At 34.9% G+C, this 9,631-nt stretch overlaps 1 long non-coding RNA gene across 5 annotated transcripts in view; it reads right to left on the reverse strand.

Annotated features, from left to right (window-relative positions):
• LOC123573042 (uncharacterized) overlaps positions 1-8,665 on the reverse strand; it is a 56,736-nt gene extending 48,071 nt beyond the window's left edge. For 3 of the 5 annotated variants that reach the window (XR_012433419.1, XR_006697772.2, XR_010586225.1), the window contains exons 1-2: positions 8,634-8,665; positions 4,598-4,827 (exon numbers count right to left, since the gene is read on the reverse strand). This is a non-coding gene — a long non-coding RNA (uncharacterized lncRNA). The remainder of the gene's footprint in view (positions 1-4,597; positions 4,828-8,633) is intronic. The other 2 variants (XR_012433421.1, XR_012433420.1) reach the window with 1 other exon arrangement.
• Positions 8,666-9,631: the final 966 nt, after the last annotated feature.

The following is a 9,631-nucleotide window of genomic DNA, read 5'->3' on the forward strand; positions in this document are numbered from 1 at the left end:
ATTTGCACTTTTCAATAACTGCAGTTTTACAGCTCCTATTGGAGTCTTGTTGAGCTCCTGACTACATTTTCAGCATTGAATGTCATAAGATAGTTCACTTAAAATAGGTTTTATTATCATTATTACTATTATTATTATTATTAGTGCCAACCATTCAATGTCTCCAGAGAGCATTTAGTTCAGAATCAAAAGAGCTAAATCTTTTGCTTTTTTATTCCATGTAAACTCAGTGTCATTGAATGACAACAGACCTAAATGTCCAACCTACTGGTAACCCCAGCGCTCAGGTTTAAGAGCCTAGTGGGAGTACAGCCCAGCCAGCCTCATTCATTCTGGCCATCTTCATGGGCAATAATGGTCTTCATAACCAGGTCCATTCTACCACGATCCTTATAATTTTCAGATAGTCAGAAAAATAAGCATTGCTGTACAATGATGTCTTCATTTCCTTTGCTTAAAACTGGCATAGTACTTCAATTGAAGCAACCAAGTTAGTGACAAGTAAGAAAGACTTTCCAAGTCTAAGTTTCTTGCTCATTATGCTTATTAAAAAAGTAGTATAGGCAAAAGTAGGCTTCATTTCAAAGAATCTAGCTCATTAACATATCAAAGAAGGCTTGTGTAAATATTTTACATAAGCTTCTTTCATAGCTTGTACCTATTCTTCCCTATGGCAATAAGGAAACCTGACTCTTGTCCATCAAGAAAAATCCAAATTTATTTACAGCTGGATGGACGTGGGCCAAGCTATGTTTTCCTTAGCATGACTTTGGGTTGTCCTTTTACTGTAGACTTGCTCAGCATATGATTTCAATATGGTTGAAATGAATGCTGACTTTCCAAAACAGGCAACAGTCTGAAAATCGTGGCAGTTTATGGGCAAATGACCTATTTTTCTGCTTGTTTAAACTGTTTAATAAAACCTCATGAGAAATACTAAAAATAGTCAATGCCTTGAGATTGTTCTTTTCACTTAAAACCAATTGAATTGATCTTCTTCACAGAAGGAGAGGAAGCAAATAGATACTTAATTATCAATAATTATCAACACCACCAGCAATGCCTTTGCCATTTCTATAGTCTGCGGTATGCCAGGAATTGTAATAGATACTTAAAGTGCAATATCTCACTTAATATCCATATAAATCATGTAAGGTATATACTCTTACTCAATTTCATAGATAAGAAAACTAAGTTAGAAAAGTAATGTTGCTTGCCTTATGCTATACAACCGAAATACGGCTGAGCTGAAATTTATATCCAGGAATGTTTAACTACAAAATGTTTTCTCTTTCCAATCACTTTTCTTGCAGCAAGAAAAGTAGTAGAGGGCAGGGCAGGTTTTTCCCAGATGAATTGAGTAGCAAAAGATGTGCTTTATTATTTGATCTATCTAATCACCTGATGGCATCTGGACTTAAAATATTGATAAAATATATCAAAACTGTGTAAGTCAGAAATCTTGCTTTATATGTCACATGACAGCAGAACACAAAACTCGGGAGGGTGTTTATAGATTAGAAATTCTGTGAATACTTACAACTGACTTTAGACTATATCTAAGTGAACATCTGGTCCAGAACCAAAATAACAAAGAAGCTAGAGGCATTATTGTTAGAAGAAGGGACAGTAACTTAAAGAAGAATCTCAAATTTTCTCAGATTTTTGAGATAATTTTAGGCCCATTTAATGCCTGAACTACCTATAATGCCAATTATGGGGAATAATCAAGTAAATAATCAGATGTGATAGAGTTATATGCAATCAGTTGCATAATCAAGTAAATAATCAGATGTGATAGAGTTATATCATCTGATGATTTACCAGATTATCCCCCATAATTGACATAAACAGCCTATTTCCTCTTCTGAGTCATTTATTTATTTAATTACTCACTCAACACATCAACAAGTATTTCTTGAAATTACTATGTGCCATGTACAGTCCCAGGCCATGAAAAGATACAGAAAACCAAGAGTCCTTTCCCTCAGGTTCTTTCTTGTATTGAGCCAGAATCTCTTTCACTACTACTTCCAATTTGTGTACACGTTTTACCCTCAGAATTATTCAAATATGTTTTTCCAAGTAATATTACTTCAAATATCTCAAGTCACTGAATGAATGTGCCACTTTGGATGGGAGTGGGTACTTCTCCCACTGTTGCTGTATTTTTTTTTTTTTTTTACTTTCACTTTTAGAAGAGTCATCATGGGAAAACTTTGTCCTTAAGAGAAAATCTTTGGATTTGGAGAATGAGAGGAGCCATAGGGACAACAATGGGGAAGGGACACCTAACTGGTTGTTTGGGCCTGGCTCTAGTTTTGCTTTAAGGGATCACAATAAAGGGCATCTCTAATGTATTTTAGTATTGTCCTGAGACTAGGAAGCAAACAGAGGTTTTGAAGAAAGTAGTAAACACGTATTCGGCTAAACTAATCCATGTCGTATCTCTCCTGAGGATCTAATTGCAGACATGAGTGGCTAGATGGCATTGAAATGCACTAAAGCAAGGGATACAGTATAGACATTTCCTGATATGATGCGGCTTCCCACTCTATACTTCTCCTAATAACTATCCTTGGAGCTTGTTCTATTTGTCTGTATATGTTATATTAGTTTGGTGCAAAAAGAATTGTGGTTTTGCCATTAAAAGTAATGCTTTTTATGGCAAAACCTGCAATTACTTCTGCACATTACTTGTAATGGTAAAAACAGCAATGACTTTTGCACCAAACTAATAAAATGTGTCACCCAAAGCTCAACTCAATAGTTATTTCTCAGTATCATTTGGAAATTGCTTCTAGGATCCCTGTGGATACCAAAGTCTGTGAATGGTTAAGTCTCATATAAAACAAGGTAATATTTGTATATAACCTACACATAACCTCCCATATATTTAAATCAGCTCTAGATTACTTGCAATACCTAATACAATGTAAATGCTATGTAACAGTTGTAATGTTATATTTTATGTGTATTCTTTATTGTTTTACATTATTTTTTTCAATTTTTTTACAATGTTTTTGATTGGGGAATGCACAGAACCTTCAGATACAGAGGGTCAACTGTATTATATTTCTAATGTGAATAGTGGAGGCAAAGCAGAATAAGTTATTATCTAATTCTAAATATATTATTTTTAACTAATATAACCAATCCTTGCATTGTTTTTTTTTTTAATTCGAATCAGTCTTTCACTCTTTTAGCCCTAAAAATATTATTAACCAGAATAGTCACACTTTTTCTTTAATTTATTATCCATAAAATTGATGAGCATAACATATATATTTTATTCATATCTTGGCTGAATAAAAAGCCAAGAACAAAGGTATGTCATTCTAATAACCATCTACCTCCAGAGGGACAGAAATCTTATAATCAATTAGATTGGACATTCAGTTGTTTTTGTCCTTACATCTGGTTAGTTTCTTCATCATATTCATAGGACGAGATAAAAATAGATGTCTGAAATTTACTTTTACTTTTTACCACACTTTCTTATTCCATGGTTTAGAAGCCCACTCAAACAAGAAAACAAGACATCTTATTTTTAGGGAAGCCATAATAAGCTAAATAATTCTGTTTTTACTTATGGTATTCATAAATCGTTACTAATAAATAATCACATCATTACTTATGAAGAATCCAAAATAAAGGCACTGCTGTGGTATTGGTGGAAACAGCTCTTGTTCTCTGTCTCTCTCTCTCTTTCTTTCTGAAGAATCAAAACATGACAATTTCTTACTTTCCTCTCATCTCATTCATTGCAATTCTTCAGAGACCACTATATTTATCAATTTAATATTTTATTTTGTCAGCGTTCTAGAATATAACTCTACCATATCAAGTAGATTCTAGAACTCTTTGATCATCACTTTGCAATTTCTCTTACTTTGATCAGCACTGAAACTACCTTTGTCATGTAGTAGTCTATGGCCATGAAGTCAGTATCCAAATAAGAATTAAGGACTGTTGAAGTCATTCCTGCCATTTCCTTGGAATACATTGAAGTCTTACTTACTGAATCTATCTACAGAGTTCAGGAAAAAAAGAGTCAAAGGGAGGAAGTTCAGGGAATCCAGAAGCAGCTGACCAGTTAGCAAAGGACAAACGGACTTTATGATTAAACTACATCATCTATCCCTCACTGTGTAAACCAGTGCAGCTCAGAAGTGTGGTCCACGGACCAGGAGCATCAGCATCTCATTAGAGTTTACTGGAAATACAGATTATCAAGTCTCTTTTCAGACCCACTGACTCAAAATCTCTGAAGATAGGGACCAGGAAATTGTGTTTTATCAGTTTTCCAGATGACTTATCCATGCTAAAGTTGTGATAACCACTCTTCTATGCCAGATTATATGGGAAGATGTCTCCAGGGCTAAATTCTCAGTATGGTTGTAGGGCTGTATGGGTAGAATAGAAAGGAAAGAAGGTAAACCCAATACATTTATTTTTTCAATAATGTTTACATAATGCTGTATGTTAACTCCCTCCTTTCACTTCTCAGATGTTTGGAATAGCAAATCTTCTAAGTGAGTTATGATACATTAGTGAATTAAATGCAAAACCTGGATGAAAGTTGGGATGTACTTACTCTTTGTTCAGATACAATCCATTCTTTTGATTTACCTTCACAAAGTTCCCATTTGACTCTCCTGAGTAATCCACTGGAACTACTTTCTTGTCATTAAATGTTAGGATCTACCAGGAGCCAGGTCCAGTAACATGTCTTTACAATGATTCGATTCTTGATGTCATTTCTATTACAAGATCTTGCTAAAAGCTTATTCTCCACTGCAAAATCATGTGCTGATTCACTGTTCACTGAAAGTTGAGAAAAACCAGGGATATGCCTTAAGAGACAGCAAAGCATAGTAGACAGTGCATCAGCTTTAGAGTCAGACTGTGACTCATGGTTCTGCCACTTACCAGCTATGTAATCTTAAACAACTTACTAAATTTCTGAATTTCCATTTTTTTTGTCCATTGGGTTTGTTGTGCAATACTTAATTGTTTATTTACTTATATGTCTGTCTGTGTATGGATTTATTTACATGTGCTTATCTCACTACAAATGGCTGTTGTGGTGACTAATGAAAGAATAAATATAAAATATCCAGCCCTTTGCCTGGAGCCCAGATGTTTAATAGTAGTTAATTCCCTTTTATGTTTTCTTATTTCTTCTTCTTCTTTTTACAAAGAAGTCAAAGCACTCATCTTTGGAGCAGACTGAATGTGTGCAGTAATAAGCAACCTGACCATTACAATCCAAACATAAGAGGCTTTCCACTCTAAGTCTCTGCTATCCAATATAGTGGCCTTCTGTGGCTCTTGAGGACTTCAAATGTACCTAGTTTGAATTGAGATGTACTATATGTATAAATAAATAGTGCAATTTACAGTTAATATGAAAAATGAAAGAATGTAAAATACCACACGAATACATTTTTATGATTAGGTATACATACATATTTTGATTATGTGTTAAAATTATATTTCAGATCTATCAACATAAATAAATATATTATTCATTTTACCTGTTTCCTTTATTTTTCTAAATGTGCCTACTAGAAAATTTAAAATTGTATTTGTGGCTCTCTTTATATTACCATTGAATAGCACTGTTCTAAGTTATTGGCCTTTAGACCACATTTTCCCAGCAAGTAAGTGGTTTTTTTATTTTAACTCTTCTTGTCTACTTTAAATATAGCAATGTTGGTAGACTGGAGAAAGAAAATGTGATACATATACACTATGGAATACCATGCATCCATAAAAAAGAACAAGATTATGTCTTTTGCAGGAACATGGGTAGGGCTGGAGGCCATTATCCTTAGCAAACTAATGCAGGAATAGAAAACCACATACTGTGTGTTCACTTATAAGTGGGAGTTAAATGATGAGAACACATGGATATAGAAGGGAAGAATAGACACTGGGGCTTATTGGAGGGTGGCGAGTGGGAAAAGAGAGAGGATCAGGAAAAGTAACTAATAGGTACTAGCCTTAATACCTGGGTGATGAAATAATCTGTATAACAGGCTCCCATGACACAAGTTTACTTGTATAACACTTAAAAGTTCAATTAAAATAAATAAATAAATACAGCAATATTTCAATCAATGGTCTCACATTAATAATTTATCAAATATTTGTTAATAACTACAGAGAGAACAAGTCTTCAGTGAACTTGCTTGCATATCGCTGTTCAAGAAATTAGAGGCATAGGCAGGGCAGATCAAATTTATGTACAGCAACTCCCTCCTCTGGTTTTTCCTAAGAGAATTGCATCCTTCATTGCCAGTTTAATAAACATTCTACATATGAGAAAGACGGTAGAGCTAGAAGTTAAAATTATACACCTGGATGGATGTCTACTGGTAAGCTGTCATTCTTTTTACAACCAACATTATGAGCAAGTTATTTGCTTAGGTAGTACCATATTTTAAGGCATACATTATATTAAAACTATAGATAAAATAGCCTATTTTCCCTTGCTTTCTGCCCCCAAATTAGAAATGCCCTTATCTAGCATCTTTCCCCGTCTTTACCTTATTGAAACCAATTATCAAGTCCTAGTTTATGCATGAAGTTTTCCCCAGTTCAGTTCAACCTCTCCATTATTTGACATCCTATAACAGGTGCTGTTTGTTATATATACATATATTACAAATTGGAAAGGCATACACATACCAGTTACATATACACATATTACATATATGTTGTTATATATATACATATATTACAAGTAGAAAAGACATATATATGTGATATATACATATATCACATATATAGTTGTATATACATATGTTACAAACAGAAAAGGCATATATCTAACAGCACTTGTTACAGGGTGTATATATATACTCTTCCCTAAACATGACTCTTTTTGTTACCTAATTGGTTTTTCAATGTAGATCTTATCTACCTATCCATGCTCTTAACACCTCAAGGAGATTGCCTATATTCCTTTGTGTACCTCACAGCCTTTGTTTAAGCAGAGTAGGTAACTTTGACTGTAATGATTGATAGGAATGAAGGCAAAAGAGAGCAATATAAAAATGAATGCCTACGAATATGTGAATTACAATTACAAGGTCATTATGAACAAGAAAGATCTGTTTTGCATTTTGGCTGAAATGTGTTTCTGCATTTCAAATTCATCAAAGCTGAAATTGAATCCATGAACTTCCTTTTTTTAACTTGATCTTGCTTCTCTATTTCCTATTTTAGTGAGTGGTGCTACCTTCCCTTGATTCAGATATACATACCTTTGACTCACTCTCCCCTAAACTCCCTACATTTAGCCAGACTCCAGTCCTGGTGATATGCTTCAAATTCATTTTAACGATTTCAATCCTCTGTCAATCCCCTATCTCCACGCCTCCTGTCTTCCCCCAGCTCCCAGCCCCATCAGTGGGAAGCGTTACAAACACAAATTTGAGCATGCCATGCTTCTGCTGAAAATCTCTATTCTTTTTCATTACTTTGGAGTAAAGTCTTAATGTTTTTACAATAACGTGGTTCATTTATAACACTTCAATGTCAACTCTCATTCCTGTTGCTCCTGACCCCAACTTTGTGTTAACATTATTTTGGTTCTCCTAATCTGCCTCTCCTTTCCCTACCTCTGGGCCTTTCCCATGGTATTCCCTCCACAAATGCACTCATTCCCTCTTACTTGATTAGCTCCTCCCACCACCTCCAGTCAGTTGACACTGGATTATATGTTCCAGTGACATTGCATAGGGACCTGATTATAATTCTGCTTGTCTGACTCTTCCACTGAAATGCAGGCAGAGTCAGGGTGTGCCTCTTTTGGCCTTATAGCTCTTCCTGTTAGTACTGTGTCTGTCTGGCTCATGTAGAGACTTGATCATTATTTTTTGAAGAAAGAACAAAAAATATGGTAAGGGTAAAGAAAGCAGCGAGATAAAGAAATTTATTTTATTATTCTACTTGCTTTCAAATATGTAATTTGTTAAGGTCATTATTGAACCACCATTTGGGAACATACCCTTAGGCTGTTGCTTTTTGCTGTTGATTTCATTACAGGCTTTTTCTTGCAATAGGTTCACAATTTTAAGAAGAGGATGGTTGAACACAATAGCTAACACTCATAAGTCAAATTGGTCTTTCTAGGGACCAACACCGACCCTTGTCCAGTAAGCAAGAGCACCATGCCCTTACAAATGGAGCTAATTTGTCCACTGTAAATACCTGTTCATTACTTCCATTGTGACAGTCAATGGCAAGTGAAATCAATTAGTCAATCGATCCATTAAAAAGTTAATGAATGTTTGTTCTATATTCAGCACTGTGCTAAGCAAGGAACAAATACTAAATGAATATGAGTCTGGAAATCTGGAGCATAAATGTGAGAAATTCTGTCTGGGTGAAAAAAAATAAATACAAGAAGTAATCATAGAGAAATACTGCACTAAAGGGGTACTCCTGAATCCACACAACAGAGTAAATTGAGAAAGAAATGTCAATGTGGTATTTTATCAATAAATATCAAAGAACTGTCAACATCAACTAGAACTTCAAAATGAGCAGGTGAAAGATATTGACCGCCTCCCCCGCCACCGAAAGGCCCAATGGAGTTAACAAGGTAGACGTTTACTCACCAAAATCTCTCAGTCAGTAAAGCTACAGTCATGAACGTCTGCTCTTTTCTCCATGTTTATATGAACAGTAGAATGCCAAATATAGGGCATTCAGCAATCACTGACTCAAGCCCTTGTTCTCAGCCAAAAAGTCTCCCTGCGTGGGAGCAGCAGCCAAGGTGTTTTGGTCAGGCACTGTGAAATTGCCTTGGCTGACTAGGCTTTATGTTATTCCAGCAAGGAAATAATACTCTGTCTTGCTGCTGCATCACATGTGCTCCAGAGGAAGAAATGGTATCGAGGATTCCAAAGCATCCTATCTCATGTCATGCTCAAACTTTCAAACAGTACATGCTAAAGAGGTATAAATGCTTTGGGCCACTTTCTTTTTCTAACCAATAAAAGACAGTATTTGTCAAACTGTTCAAAGAAAACATGGCAGCTTATATAATTGGTTTAAGTAAGTAAAAAAATCCCTTGGATGAGGAACAATTTTACTCCGTAAACACTGAGCTTACATAGAAGCCACAGATAAGTCTACTACCTGCATGGATTGCTGATGATAGGGGCTGGAGTGTAGCGGGATGATGCTATAATGAACAAAGATAGAAAGAAAGGGGCAAGGTTAAGAATATGTCCTGATAATACACTATGTTGGTTCAGTCATTAAAGTTGTTTCTTAATAGGGTGAAACATTTCAAATACCTTATTTTCTTCTTTTGATAGTGCAAAGTATGAAACTAATCAGAAAAAAAAAACCCCAACTTTGTAACTAGATAAGGTCACTCTTTGCAATTAAGCTTAATGATACAGAAGAGCATGGTAGAACAATAGAGTAAATCTACAGTTCGTTTTGCGTCTTGGCTCTACTAGTTTTCAATCTTAGACAAACGATTTATTTACTTTCATTATTTCTTTCACTCCCATTTCTCTTTATCAGTGTTTCTCTCAAGGTACATTTTTTAAACAATATTTAAATATTTTTATGTCTCCTACATTACCAAGTACAGAGTATTGCA

The sequence above is a fragment of the Macaca fascicularis genome, chromosome 4, assembly GCF_037993035.2.
Source record: "Macaca fascicularis isolate 582-1 chromosome 4, T2T-MFA8v1.1".
Lineage (NCBI taxonomy): Eukaryota > Metazoa > Chordata > Mammalia > Primates > Cercopithecidae > Macaca > Macaca fascicularis.